A 16,333-nucleotide genomic window follows, 5' to 3' on the forward strand; every position below is an offset into this window, starting at 1 on the left:
ATTAACGAATGGGACAAATGACTACCATGAAGTCACTTTCTAACCACAATGTTGATCACCCAGCTTCTAACATAAGCTTGGTCATTAGCTTCTACCATGAATGTGTTAATAATACGCACCGTGATTTGTATAAAATTTTAACATGTGAAACCGCTGGGTTTAGAGCTACGTATGAACACGAGGAAAAAAAACATCATGCGCTTGGCTTGTGAATGTGAATTGATGATCGATCATAGGGCAGCGGGCGATGGCGATGGAAATCGGCTAGGGGCCAAAAACCGCCCCAGAATGGGTCTCACTTATGCACGTGGATAGGAAATGATGAAGCTGCAGTTTGACCAATACGGCAGGGCTGAGTCTTTTTACTCGCCATGACTTTTCACCATCCGATTGGTTACATCACATAAAAGATTGGGTCTTTCTTGGCCGGTACCTTTTGCCTGCAAAATTACCCGCGTGTGACCCTAACGCTAGAGCCTGCCGGATATCAATGCTTTTTTCTTTTGGCTTTTTGCTTTTGCCATAGATTTTGAAGGCTACGACTGCCGTGCACCAATTCCATTGATAGACCGCGTGGAATTAAATATATGGAGGAAAATAATAACCACAGGATTTAAAGTATTATTCAGTCAACGGTTGATGTTGATTGAGGGAACAAGAAGGACGTGGTGGCCGAGTTGATGTTGTTGTGAGAATGGGAGAACTAGGACGCGGCGGCCCAGTAAATGCGTCTGCAATGTTTATGTGAAATCGGGAAAAAAAATGAAATGAAGTGAATTAAAAAAAAAAAAAAGGCAACCCCTGCTCTCGTGATGGCCCATGCAAAAATTAAAAAACAAAAATCTTAACAAGAATATGCATGCAATTGATTGACACTTTGACACTGAATTTTTGTGTATAATATTTTATAGAGCATTGATATTTTCGCTACAGAAATTCTGTAAATTCATCTCACTTCTAAAAATTAAGTATAGGGTGGTGATATTTTCACCATAAAAGTTCTGTAAATCCAACTCACTTCTAAAAATTAAGTATAAAAGATTCACATTATATAATGATTTATATCTTTGGATTGGGTGGAGTATTCGGCGAGTGATTCCGCAACAGTAATTGTATCGACAAGTGTTTGAACACCCCGCCTATTAAGCTCCGTCTTGGCCCGATCCTTGAGTCCATCTTGGAAGTAGAAAAGAGAGTCCTTGTCGGACAGAAGAGAAAGTTGTCCACGACAGTGGCATTGTGTGTGTCATCATAAGTGTCGGGCTTTGGCACGTTGATGCGTCGCGCATCACTCATACTTGTGGATGTTGGGCTAGCGGAGAGTGTGCGTTTGTGCCATACCCAGTCTGAGTAGACTTCCTCTACTTCCGCACGGACAGCTCGTAGCTCCTCTTGAACGAAACTGCAGAGTTTCAGCAACTTTTTGTGAAAGACTCGAAACTCCCCTCGGAGGGTGTTGGCTTGGTCTTGGATGAGAGCCTTGGTTGCAACAGTGAAGTTGGCATACTCTCCCTCGAGACCATCCATAATTTCCTCCAATCCTTCAAGGGTTTCTTGAGTGGTGGTCATAGCCATTTCAAGTGTAGCCATGCAAAGCTCCGAGGTATCAACAGATGGAGCCTTGGACTTACTGCAGGACTTGCCTTGAGTGCGTCCATCTTCCCGACCGTGGGATGGCTCTGGTGGAACATCCACACCAACAACGCCCTCTTGTGCTGGGTTTGGAGGGTTGGCCATTGCTGACGGACTAGCCTGTGTGGGTGAAAACCTTTGGTCTGATACCACTTGTCACAAGATGAGTGTTTTGCGCAACGAACTTGTGCGGCACTTAGACAACTCTTGTCAAAAGTTGCTAATTAAGCCTTTGAGCTCGTCGACTAGTTAAGCCTAGAAGTCTTCGAAAGAGATAGAGAGAAGAGAGCAATGGAGCCGAAGAAGGGAAATTATATTACTTACAAGAGAGATTATAAGAGAGCTTACAAGAGTATTTGAGTCGCTTGCTCAAAGCTTGATTGTTTAGATGCCAAATGTCATGCCCTATTTATAGGGAGGCTGCCAAGCTCTAGAGTTCTAGAGAATTATACCAACTTGTCTAGATATCTAGATATTTACATGTGCTAAAGATGTGTGATGTGCTAATAATTTTCATATTATTTTAATGCTTCCATAACTTAATTTTATGTTAAATTATATTCTATTACATTAATTTTTATCTTAATTTTTATATTTTATCATTGTAGGAATATTGGGAATATTTAAGTGAAAGAAAGCGAAAAGAGAAAACAAATTGGAGCTTAATGAAAATAGTTGCGGACTATGGAAGAAAAAAAAGGAAAGAAATAAAAACTAAATCAAGGAAGATTCAATTATTAACCAATTTTAAGCATGCATGCACGTGGGGAGCATTATAGAACTAATTGGCAATTTAAATGGCAAGCACGTGGATGGGCTTAAAATTGGTTAAGCTTGGATTGTTTTAAATCATTTTTCATTTAAGGATTTGGAGGTGGCGCAACAATATAAAAAGAAAAGTGAAGAGGGCAGCCGCGCGAAATTGGATCAAATTGGATCCAAGAGGAAAAAAAAAGAATAGAGCAGCAGCCGCAAGTCTTAAGCCAAAGCTGAGAGTAGCCATAACAATTTAGAGGAGGAAGAAGACACTAAGATTAATTCTTAAGTTTTTCTTTCTCTCTTCTATATTGTCTTGCTTGAATATTTCCAATTAAATTCATGGATTCTCTTTATATTCCCATGAACTAATTTATTTTGCTAGGGCTACAATGTAGCCTAACTATAAAGACTTAATTCCATAAATCTATATTACTTTTAGTTTATTATTTCATGGTTGAGTGTTCATTATTTTGTTTAATGCTTTTAAATATCCGGCCAATATTTGAATGATTTGAGAATACATAATGAGAGCGAGAGGAGATTTATGTACTTTTGCTCTATGTAATGGATGTCATTAATTGAACGAAAGACTGAGATGTGGCAACGTGATTCGTGCAATTTTTCTAAGAATTTCCATAGAGCTTAATAAATCTTTACATATTTAAATTCATATAAAGATACAGTGGGTTGATATATGAAGGGAATTTTGATATTACTCGAGAGAGCATATTGAATAGATTAGGGAAATTCACTGTCAATATGGGTAATAAATTTTAATAGCATAGATGGAGGATTAAATTGGATTGGTTATGGTGAAATTATATGTCCTAGTGTTTTAATCTCTTGGTGATTTCGATTCCTGCCTGCATATTGATTTAATTTTTAGTTATTTTATTTTATTTTAATTTGTAATCTAAATTCGCCTACTCGATTGTTCAAATAAATTAGGGTTAACATAATTTCGGTAGCTAATAAGATATACAATCTCTATAGGACGATACTCTACTCTTCATTATATTACTTGTGCTGACTAATACACTTGCTAATTTACGCATTAAGATTTTGGTGCTGTTGCCGAGAATTGTTTGGATTAGTATCGATATCAACTAACCTTAGTTTAATTTTAATTTTCTTTTTTATTGTTTAGTTTTATGAGACGTTCAAGAAGTTTTGATTTATTGCCTTTTGATCCACAGATTGAACACACTTGTAAAAGGCTCAATAGCGAAAGGAGAGAAGCTTTACAGGAGCAACAACTAATCATGGCTGACGAAGCATTACATGCAAATGAGGATGAGAGACCTTTAAGAGATTATGTTGTGCCTACAGTTAATAGTGCTCGCCCAAGTATTGCATGCCGTGCGGTTTAAACCAATCATAATCTAGATGATCCATACGTCAGTACAATTTGCTGGGATGCCAAATGATGATCGAAATGCTCATATTGTAAATTTCTTGGAAATTTGTGACACATTTAAGCAAAATGGTATTTCAGACAATGCTATCAAGCTAAGGCTTTTTCCGTTCTCACTGAGGGGATAAAGCAAAAGAGTGGTTGAACTCACTCCCTATTGGAACAGTCACTACATGGGATGGTTTAGCGTAGAAGTTTTTAGAAAAGTACTTTCCTCCAGCAAAAACAACCAAGTTAAGGAATGACATCACAACCTTTGCTCAATTCGAGATGGAGTCACTATATGAAGCATAGGAGAGATACAAAGACGTACTAAAAAAATGCCCATATCATGGTCTACCAGTTTGGCTTCAGGTACATACATTTTATAATAGTTTGGGATCCAATACCAGAACAATGATTGATGCTGCAGCCAAAGGAACGTTAATGAGAAAAACACCAGAAGTAGCTTATGAATTATTAGAGGAGATGGCCTCTAATAATTACCAGTGGTCTTCGGAGCGACCAATATCAAAGAGAGCTACAGGAGTCCATAATGTTGATGTGGTCACTACTTACGTATAGATAACTGCAATTCGTAACAAGTTGAGAATTTTAGATTGAGTAAATGATTGTTTACCTTAATTCTACATTACTTAAGTTTACCCAGGCACCATAATAAAAAATAGCTACCTATAACCCTTAAGAGTGAAGTTATCCTTGAATAATTTGGGCCTATGTACCACTAGTATGTAGAGAATAATATACCATGAGAAGAAGACTACCTTAAGGGGTAGAGTGAAAGCTCCTAACTATGGACAAAGAAAAAAAATGTGCTTTAAGAAAAATCAAAAGAAAATGCAAATTTATGGCTATGAAAAAAGTAAGAAAAAAATCAAGATGATAAGGTTAGTGTGACCTACTATGTTTATTATTCTAAACAGGAGCTGTTGATATTAAAAATTTTGAGATGAGTTTTGATTGAATTGATTCACACACAACACAGGAATTCAATGTGATGAGGCTGACTATTGAATTGAAGTTAGAATTTTGCCAATATTTTTAATATTCTTTGAGCTATATACTTTATGCAATTTTTTAGGCTTTTTTTTAATGATGTTTGTGGGTGTCATCGCTGGAAACCCTTACGAGACTATAACTCATCCACTAGGGCCGCCTAGGGGTTTAAACGCTTGTTGCATACACTAAATGCAATCGCGATCACCGCGAAAGTGGTTTAATTAGGATTTTCTTTTCGTACTTTTATTTTAATTTTTGCTCGAGAACTAGCAAAACATTAAGTTTGGGGGTATTTGATGCGCTAATAATTTTCATATTATTTTAATGCTTCCATAACTTAATTTTATGTTAAATTATATTTTATTACATTAATTTTTATCTTAATTTTTATATTTTATCATTCTAGGAATATTGAGAATATTTAAGTGAAAGGAAGCGAAAAGAGTAAATAAATTGGAGCATAATGGAAATAATTGCCGATTGCAGAAGAAAAAAAGGAAAGAAATCAAAAATCAAATCAAGGAAGATTTAATTAACCAATTTTAAGAATGCATGCACATGGGGAGCACTATAGAACTAATTGGCAATTTAAATGGCAAGCACGGGCATGGGCTTAAAATTGGTTAAGCTTGGCTTGTTTTAAATCCTTTTCATTTAAGGATTTGGAGGTGGCGCAACAATATAAAAAGAAAAGTGAAGAGGGCAGCCGCACAAAATTAGAGCCAAGAGGGAAAAAAAAAAGAATAGAGCAGTAGCTGCAAGTCTTAAGCAAAAGCCAAGGGTAGCCAGAACAATTTAGAAGAGGAAGAAGACACTAAAATTAATTCTTGAGTTTTTCTTTCCCTCTTCTATATTGTCTTGCTTAAATGTTTCCAATTAAATTCATGGATTCTCTTTATATTCCCATGAACTAATTTATTTTGCTAAGGCTACGATGTAGCCTAACTATGAAGACTTAATTCCATAAATTTATATTACTTTTAGTTTATTATTTCATGGTTGAGTGTTCATTATTTTGTTTAATGCTTTTAAATATCCGGCCAATATTTGAATGATTTGGGGATACATAATGAGAGCGAGAGGAGATTTATGTACTTTTGCTCTGTGTAATGGATGTCATGAATTGAACAAAAGACTAAGATGTGGCAACGTGATTCGTGCAGTTTTTCTAAGAATTTCCATAGAGCTTAATAAATCTTTACATATTTAAATTCATATAAAGATATAGTGGGTTGATATATGAAGGGAATTTTGATATTACTCGAGAGAGCATATTGAATAGATTAGGGAAATTTACTGTCAATATGGGTAATAAATTTTAATAGCATAGATGGAGGGTTAAATTGGATTGGTTATGGTGAAATCAAATGTCCTAGTGTTTTAATCTCTTGGCGATTTCGATTACTGCCTGCATATTTATTTAATTTTTAGTTATTTTATTTTATTTTAATTTTTAATATAAATTCACCTACTCGATTGTTCAAATAAATTAGGGTTAGAATAATTTTGGTAGCTAATAAAATATACAATTTTTGTGGGACAATCCTATATTCTTCATTATATTACTTGTGCCGACTAGTACACTTACTCATTTACGCATCAATGTGTAGAGAATTCTAGATATGTACAAGCTTGAGATGTGCTAGAGTTAACTAGAAAATTCTAGAATCGCTCCAAGTTAGCAGTCTTTGAAATGCAAGTTACGCAACCCAAGAGGAGGTGAATTGGGTTTTTAAAAATTATGCAATACAATTCGCACAACAAATTAATCTAATGCCTTAATGGAATAGAAAACAATAAATTCAAACAAGCATAAAAATAAAAGAGTAAGGGAAGAGAAAAAAAACACACGGATATTTACGTGGTTTGACAATCCCCGCCTATGTCCATGCTTCCAAGCCAACCAAGCTCGAGGATTTCATTATCCAAACCTCCCAAGGCTTCAAGTTCTTACAATTGACTTTCAAGGTGTCAATGAACCTTTACAATCAAGAGATTATCTCCCCAATCTCTTCATCCCAAGTTTTTCTCAAACTTGTACACTCACAATTTGATTAGAAATAAATATTACAACAAAAACCCTCTTTAAGAGTGGATATGCAAATAATAGCTCAACAATGATTTAATCTATAATTATTTGCATTTTGGAAGTTCAATATATGTTATATGATCTTATATTTGCTTTCATTGGTTCTTAAAATGAAGTTGGAGTTGAGTTTTTATAGTTGGAGCCCGAAAACTAGTCGTTATAGTCAAATTCCAGCGACCAAGTGGTTAACTGCTTGATTATCCGGCTAGCCTCTTGTAACAGTGATATTACCATTATTTTTTAATTGCCACAGTAACACTTTGGCCCACAACTTTCTATAATTCTACTATAGCCCAAAATATCATAAAAATTTACAAATAAGTCCAATTTTAGAATTTCCTAATAATAGTTTTCTTTCCAAAACTTTCTTAAATTATGCTATGGCCCCAAATATATTTTATTTCTCAAAGAGGTTCTTTTTCAAAATTTAACATAGTACCCATATTTTTCAAAGTTCTCACAACTTTTCAGTTTAGTCCAAAATGTTCACAAATTATAGTATGGCCTAAAACATTTCATATATTTACAAAAAAGTCTAACTCCAGAATTCAAGATAATACTTATTAAAAATAAAAATTGCAAAACTTTCCATTTAAGTCCAAAATACTCAAAACCACAAAATATTTTATCTTATAAAAATAAAACTTTTTAGTTTATGAAAAGTAATTAATTAAATTAATCTCTTGAGGTTCTCAAATGTTAAATCATGCATCAATTAAATCATACAGGCTTTACAAGAATTTATCGCACTAATTCGTTCATTGAGCTCTAAACTTTATTTTTAATTTCGCCGTTGTCCGTTGATTGTCTTGAGCTTGATTTCACTTGATTCACTTGCATAAATATTACCCTTAAAAAACTAGTAAAATTTTAAAATACAATATTTATTAAATCACTTAATACATATGTTTGTTATCATCAAAATTATATTATGTGTAGCCCTTTAGGCTAACAATCTCCTCCTTTTCGATGATGACAAACATCTCATGTATTTTGATATTTATACTCCCCCTTAATACATGGCATATATAATTAAAGATATAAATCAAATTCAAAACAAAAACTCCTCCTGAATATTTCAAAAATATGCACAAAAATTTCAAGATAAAAATACGTATTACCTATCTCTGAATTCAAAAACACATGACTTCTCCCGCTTCATCATCAAAACTACCATAAATCCATGCTTATATCAAAAAGGAACATCTTGATAATTAATAAAGAGACATATATAAATTAAGCACGCAGTAACTAAAATATTATAGCAAGCCAAGAATTTAGAACAAACAACAACCACCACATTCTTCCATCCCACAGTAATAAGGAAATCTTTAAGAGATTTATCACAAATTTCTAAATTCTCCATATTACTGAGATTGACAAAAAAAGGAGTAATGACCGACCTTGGCATGAAATTGACGAGAAAACGTTTCCGAAGCAGGGGTCATGGAAAATGAGTCAAAATAAACTCTAAATAGTCCCCATGATCTTCCTTACGCTTCTTGGCCACGTGTTTTCCCTTGGATTTGTCACCACCCGCCATTGTTAAAAGAAAAATAAGCTTAAAAATACAATTTCGGGTTTTAAAAAATTTGAGTGAAATGGATTTATTTGAGGCAAGAATATCAATTGTAGAAATGAATGAAGCTAATTTATGATGTAGATTGAATTAAAAATGGGCTAAAGGAAGCTTGAAAATGAAGAGAGAGAAACGAGTAGAGTGAGATTTGATTTTGAGTTTTATGTGGAGAGTTGATGAAATATTGTTTTGAGAGTGAAAATTGAAGGAGTAATGGATGAATAATAATTTGAGTGATTGATTTTAACAAGAAAATGAGTGAAAAATGAAGAGATTTGAGAAAGAAAATGGAGAAGCACTATCCACGCATGAGAGAGATGATAATGAAATGATGAAGAACAAGTGAGAAAATGATGATTAGAAGTGTTTAGTGAAGGTTAAATGCATGGGTATTAGTTTGAATGATTGATTTGGGCATAGAAATGGGTGAGAAATGAAGAAAAAATGAGTGAAAACGGAGAGGTGTTTCACGGTTTTGATGAGAAAAGAATAACAAGTGTAGAAAAATAACAAACAAAGAAGAAAAAGCATAAAACCCATGACCAAGCCGCTAACCGCTTGCTCTCGGGTTTGGGACAGTCTCCAAGCGGCTAGTCGCTTGGAATAGGCGGCTAGCTGCCCGGTTGCTGTCCATCTGCACAATAGTTGCTTTCCGGCTAGTTTTGATCAATTTCGTGATCATTTTGTGATCCAGAAACATCTCAAGAGCCAATTTAATGCATGAATCATGATTTTAAACATTCAAAAGATGATTAATTCAAACAAATAATCCATCCAACAAGCATATATTCATGAAGCACATAAGCATTCAAAAATTAATAAATCAAACACCTCATATATCTAACATGCTCAAACACTTCATAAACATCAACAATCATCAAGCAAACAATTTTAATAGATTCAATAACATAAATAGAGATGTTAATATGAAAATTTCATCATCTCAAGTTCATGCCGAATTTTTGAAAATTGTTCTTCACAAAGGATTTTGTAAAAATATCGGCAAATTATTTTTCTGTAGAGATAAATTCTAATGCAATATCACCCTTTTGTACATGATCTCTCAAGAAATAATGTCTAATCTCTATATGTTTGGTTTTAGAGTGCTGAATGGGATTCTTTGATTCTTTGAAAGATTTATGGCGCTAGTATTATTACACTTGATAGGAATTTGTTCAAGATTAATACCATAATCTCTAAGTGTTTATTTCATCCAAAGTGCTTGTGCACAACAACTACCTACGGCAATATATTCTGCCTCAGTATTAGAGAATGCAACTGAATTTTGTTTCTTGCTAAACCATGGAACAAGTGAATGACCAAGAAAATGGCAAGTTCCACTAGTACTTTTCCTATTGACCTTGTAACCGACAAAATCGGCATCCAAATAACAAGTTAAATCTATATGAGTTCCTCTAAGATACCAAAGGCCAAGATATATGGTTCCACTCAAATAACAAAAAATTCTTTTAACAGCAAGCAAATGAGATTCCTTGGGACAAGATTGAAATCTTGCACACAAACATACACTAAACATGATATCGGGTCTACTTGCGTTTAAGTAAAATAAAGATACGATCATACCTCGATACTTTTTAATATCAACCTCTTTACCTTTTTCATCTGTATCAAACTTGATTGTTGTGCTCATTGGAGTATTCTTGGTATTGATTTATCAATACAAAATCTCTTTAGCAAGTCTTTGACATACTTAGCTTGGTTGATAAAGATCCCCTCATTGTTTTGTTTGATTTGAAGTTCAAGGAAATACTTCAATTCTCCCATCATGCTCATCTCAAATTCCTTACTCACACAAGAGGAAAACTCTTTGCACAAAGATTCATTAGAAGAACCAAAAATAATATCATCAATATAAATTTGAACAACAAGTATATCTTGATTTTAATTCTTAATAAAAAGGGTAGTATCCGCTTTTCCCATCGAAAAACCGTTATCCAACAAGAAATTTTTAAGCTGATCATACCATGCTCTAGGTACTTGTTTTAATCCATACAATACTTTTGATAACTTATAAACATGATTTGGAAATTTTTCATTTTCGAAACCAGGGGGTTGTTTCACATAAACTTCCTCCATAATATAATCATTTAAGAAAGCACTTTTGACATCCATTTGAAATAAAATAAAATCTTTATGACATGCAAATGCTAACAACATCCTAATGGATTCTAATCTAGCTACAGGTGCAAAGGTTTCAACAAAATCGATTCCTTCTTCTTGGTTGTATCCTTGAGCCACTAATCTAGCTTTATTTCTTACAACCACACTGGATTCATCCATTTTATTTCTAAATACTCATTTAGTGCCTATAATGGATTGATGTTCTGGTTTAGGAACCAATTCCCACACTTTATTTCCTTCAAATTGATTTAACTACTCTTGCATTGCTATAATCCAAGACTTATCATTTTCCGCATCCGCAAAAGATTTTGGTTCAATCTGAGAAAACATACAACATGCTCACATGTGTTTCTAAGTGATGATCTAGTTGTAATTCCTCTTGAAGGATCACCTAAAATTAAATCCTTAGGATGAGAGGAAACATACCTCCACTCTTTGGGGAGTGTTTGAGAAATACCTTGTTGTTGCTCCATATTTGTTTGTTCTTCTTGTATACCCTCTTGATTTTCTTGTGGTGCATTCTCTTGTTTATATTTTGATGATTCTTCTTGTAACTCTCCATCTGCATCATCATTAACAACTCATTTCTCTACAGAGGTGGGGTTAGATTCATCAAATGTAACATGCATGGATTCTTCCACAACTAAAGTTCTTTTGTTATAAACTCTATAAGCTTTGCTTGAGTTTGAATACCTGAGAAAGATGCCAACATCAGATTTTGGATCAAATTTACCAAGATTATCTTTTGTGTTCAAAATAAAATATTTGCATCCAAAAACTTTGAAATAACCAATGTTGGGTTTTCTATCTTTCCAAAGCTCATAGGGAGTTTTATTGAGATGAGATCTAATCAACACCCGATTTAAAACATAATAAGCGGTGTTGATGGCTTCGGTCCAAAAATATTTTGGTAATGCATTTTCATTCAACATGGTCCAATCCATTTCTTGAATAGACCTATTTTTTCTCTCAACAACTCCATTTTGTTGTGGAGTCCTAGGTGATGAAAATTGATGCTCAATGCCAAAATCATTAAAAAAAATTTCAAATGCATGATTTTTAAATTCTCCACCATGATCACTTCTAATACAAGTAATAGAATAACATTTTTGATTTTAAACCTTTTTAGAGAAAATTTTAAATGCATCAATGACATCATCCTTATTAGCTAAGAATAATACCCATGTGTATCTAGAATAATCATCTACAATTACAAATACATAATATTTACCTCTTAAACTAGCATATCTAGAAGGTCTAAACAAATCTATGTAAAGTAATTGAAGTGGTTTTGAAGTAGAGATATGATTCTTGTTTTTTAAAAAAGTTTTGATTTGTTTTCCAAATTGACAAGCTTCACAAATTCTATCATTTTGGAAACTGATTTTTGGAAGACCTTTAACTAAATCATTTTTTGAAATTTTTGAAATCAAATCCATGCTTGCATGTCCTAGTATTCTATGCCATAACCAACCATCATTATGCAATGCTGAAAAACATTTATCATGAGTAGATGCACATTCTATATTAATTGTGTAAACATTACCATATCTATTTTCAATAAACAAAATTTTCCCATCACATGCATTCTCAATAACACATCTTGATTTATCAAAAACAACTTTATAACCCTTGTCACACAATTAACTAATGCTAATCAAATTGTGTTTCAAATTCTCAACCAAACACACATTTTCAATTAGAGTTGAGGAAACTTTACCAACATTACCAATTCTGAGAATTTTTCCTTTTGAGTTGTCTCCAAAGGATACATCTCCACCATTTTCGATTTTGGTGAAACTTGAGAACCATGCATAGTTTCCGGTCATATGCCTAGAACAACTGCTATCCAAGTACCATTTATTTTTCTTCTTCTTTAAGCCCTGCAAGGAAAATCTTATATCTTAGGTGCCAAAACATTTTTGGGTCCTTGAGTGTTAGCAACGGTTCCTTTTGGAACCCAAATGCATTTGATACCATAATATGCATTTGTTTTCACGGGACATCTATATTTCATGTGACCATTTTGATTGCAATAATAAAAAATAATTTTATAATCACTTGTGGAGGTAGCTTTAACAAAATAATTCTTATAATACTCTTGCTTCAAATTAGGCTTATACCTAAGTCATCCTTTATCAAATACACATTTTTGAAAGTTAAGCATGTTATCCAACATCTTTTGCCCATTTGTGAATTTAATCACAACATCACTAAGTTCAATGTTCTTTTTCTTAAGTATTTCATTTTTCTTTTTCAAATCATCTACATGCGGCTTTAAATGCTCATGTGAAGTACTTGGTTTCTCATTTGATAATGCAATTCTATTATGCAAAGTTTTATTCTCTAATTCTAATCATTTAATCTTCTCATTTAATGAATTATTGCATTTTTGCATGTCATCCTTTTCATTTGTAAGTTCTGGCAATTTCTTTTTAAGGTATGCATTCTTTTTACCAATTTTCATCAACTCATTATATATTTATTTGAAAGCATCATACAATTCATCATAGGTTAGATCACTTACCTCATTGAGATCATCATCATCTTCTATTGCCATAAGTGCCAAGTTTGATACTTCTTGCAACTCTTCTTCATCACTTGAATCTTCATCACTATCATCCTAAGTAGCAACCATGGCTTTCTTCTTAAGTTTGTTGAAAAGTGGGCATTCCGATCTTATATGGCCAGACTTTTTACATTCATAGCATATGATTACCTATTTCTTCTCCTTTTGGTTCTTGAGATTTCTAAATTTTCTTTGGTCACCGGTTTTCTTTAAGAATTTTCTGAACCTCCTTGCTAGCATAGCCAATTTCTCATCATTCGACTCACTTTCTCCATCACTCTCATATTTTGTGGCTTTGAGAGCAATGCTTTTCTTATTTTCCTCATTTCCTCTTTCAGCCGCCAAATCTTCCTCATAAGAAATAAGAGAACCAATTAAATCATCAATAGGTAAGATATTCAAATCTTTGGCTTCCTCAATGGCAGTTCGTTTTAGTCTCCATTCCTTAGGTAGCGACCTAATGATTTTCTTAACTTTCTCGCTATTTGAGAAGGTCTTTCCTAGGGCTCCTAGAGTGTTTACTATGTCCGTAACACTTTCATTTTGTTTCATTTGGAACAATTCATATTGTCGCGTGTACCTACTAATTTTGGACTCTTTTACTTGATTCGTGCCTTCATAAACAACTTCAATTTTGTGCCAAATTTCATTAGCACTTTCACAACTAGATACTCTATGAAACTCTTTCTTATCTAGTGCACAAAACAAAGCATTCATAGCTTTGGAATTTAGAGAAGCTTTTCTCTTTTCCAATTCATTCCATTCCTGTGAAGGTTTTGGAATATCTTTCCCGACTTCATTTTTAACAAGGGCATAAATGGTCCATCACATACAACTTCCCAAATTTCATAATTTAGTGCTTGTAAATAAATTCTCATCCTAATTTTCGAATATGGATAGTCATTTCCGTCAAAGAACGGTGGTCTGGTTGTAGATTGTCCTTCTCTAAAGGATGAATCATTTTGGGTTGCCATGGATCTTTTACTCTAGACGGTTAAGTTCTAATAAGAGAACCAAGCTCTAATACCAAATGAAATGCAAGTTACGCAACCCAAGAGGGGGGTAAATTGGGTTTTTAAAAATTATGCAATACAATTAGCACAACAAAGTAATCTAATGCCTTAATGAAATAGAAAATAATAAATTCAAACAAGCATAAAAATAAAAGAGTAAGGGAAGAGAAAAAAAACACACGAATTTTTATGGGGTTCGGCAATCCCCTCCTATGTCCACGCCTCTAAGCCAACCACGCTCAAGGATTTCACTATCCAAGCCTCCCAAGGCTTCAAGTTCTTACAATTAACTTTCAAGGTGTCAATGAACCTTTACAATCAAGAGATTATCTCCTCAATCTCTTCACCCCAAGTGTTTCTCACACTTGTACATTCACAATTTGATAAGAAATGAAATTTACAACAAAAACTCTCTTTAAGAGTAGATATGGAAATAATAGCTCAACAATGATTCAATTTATGATGGTTTGCATTTTGGAAGCTCAATATATGTTATATGATCCTATATTTGCTTGCATTGGTTCTTAAAATGAAGTTGGAGTTGAGTTTTTTTAGTTAGAACCTGAAAACTAGCCGTTATAGTCAAATTCTAGCACCTAAGCGGTTAGCTGCTTAATTTATCCAGCTAGCCGCTTGTAACAGTGATATTACCGTTATTTTTGAATTTTGCTATAGTAACATTGTTCACTAAAATTCTACTTTGGCCCACAACTTTATAGAAATCTTTTATGGCCCAAAATGTCATAAAACTTTGCAAATAAGTCTAATTTCATAATTTCTTAATGATAATTGTCTTTCCAAAACTTTTGAAATTATGATATGGCTCCAAATATATTATTATTTCTCAAAGGGGTCCTTTTTCAAAATTTAACATAATACCCATATTTTTCAAAGTTCTCACAACTTTTCACTTTAGTCCAAAATGTTCACAAATTATAGTATGGCCTAAATCATTTCGCATATTTGCAAAAAGGTCCAACTCTGGAATTCAAGATAATACTTATTAAAAACAAAGATTGCAAAACTTTCCATTTAAGTCTAAAATACTCAAAACTACAAAATACTTTATCTTATAAAAATAAAACCTTTTAGTTTATGAGAAGTAATTAATTAAATTAATCTCTTGACCTTCTCAAATGCTAAATCATGCATCAATTAAATCATACCAGCTTTACAAGAATTTATCGCACTAATTCGTCCGTTGAGCTCTAAACTTTATTATTGATTTCGTTGTTGTTCGTTGAGTGTCTTGAGCTTGATTTCACTTGATTCACTTGCATAAATATTGCCCTTAAAAACTAGTTAAAATGTGAATTATAATATTTATTAAATCACTTAATACATGTCTTTGTTATCATCAAAATTACATTATGTGTAACCCTTTAGGCTAACACTCTTGGCCTAGACTTGGGCTCTTGGCCTAAAATTGTGGGCACTTGGCGTAGGAACTTGGGCGGTCCACAACAATAGGCTTGAAATTATAGAAAAATGTACAAGAAAAACTTGGTTATTTCCTTGATGATCCAATCAACTATAAGAGTATTGGAGAATGCAAAATCTGATTTTAACAAGGCCTAAAATTGCATTTGTTGTAAATAAACTCAGCCAATATGTTTCTTCACCTACACTATAACATCTCATGGCTTGTAAAAGAGTTTTGAGATACTTAAAATTCACTTAAAACTATGGTTTGGAATTCATCAAAGAAGGCAACTTAAAGTTTATTGGTTTTACAGATGCTAATTGGGCACGTGACTTAGATTATAAGAAATTAGTTGGTGTATATTGCATATATCTAGGTAATAATATGATATCTTGGTCTTCTAAAAGGCAGTCTCTCATAATTAGATCAAGTGCAGAAAGTGAATATTGATCCTTGGCTTCAGCTAGTGCACAGTTGATTTAGCTACAAATTTTTGTTCACTGAAATTTGGATATATTACACACAAAGACCTACAATCTAGTGTGATAATGCCAGTGCAACGGAATCAACTGGGAATCTTGTTTAGCATTCAAGTACAAAGCATATTGAAATAGATATATATTTTATCCACAACAAAGTCCTTGTAGAGGAGCTCAACATTTACTATCTACCAAGCACAAAACAAGTTGCAGACATAATGACCACGCCTCTTTC

The 16,333-nt window shown here is 33.3% G+C and overlaps 1 non-coding gene across 1 annotated transcript; it reads right to left on the minus strand.

The window, feature by feature from the left end:
- Window positions 1–4,036: 4,036 nt before the first annotated feature.
- LOC112095512 lies at window positions 4,037–4,143 on the minus strand. The gene has a single exon (XR_002903888.1). It is a non-coding gene; the product is annotated as a small nucleolar RNA R71 (small nucleolar RNA).
- Window positions 4,144–16,333: the final 12,190 nt, after the last annotated feature.

This window comes from Citrus clementina, unplaced genomic scaffold, assembly GCF_000493195.1.
Source record: "Citrus clementina cultivar Clemenules unplaced genomic scaffold, Citrus_clementina_v1.0 scaffold_9, whole genome shotgun sequence".
Classification (NCBI taxonomy): Eukaryota; Viridiplantae; Streptophyta; class Magnoliopsida; order Sapindales; family Rutaceae; genus Citrus; species Citrus x clementina.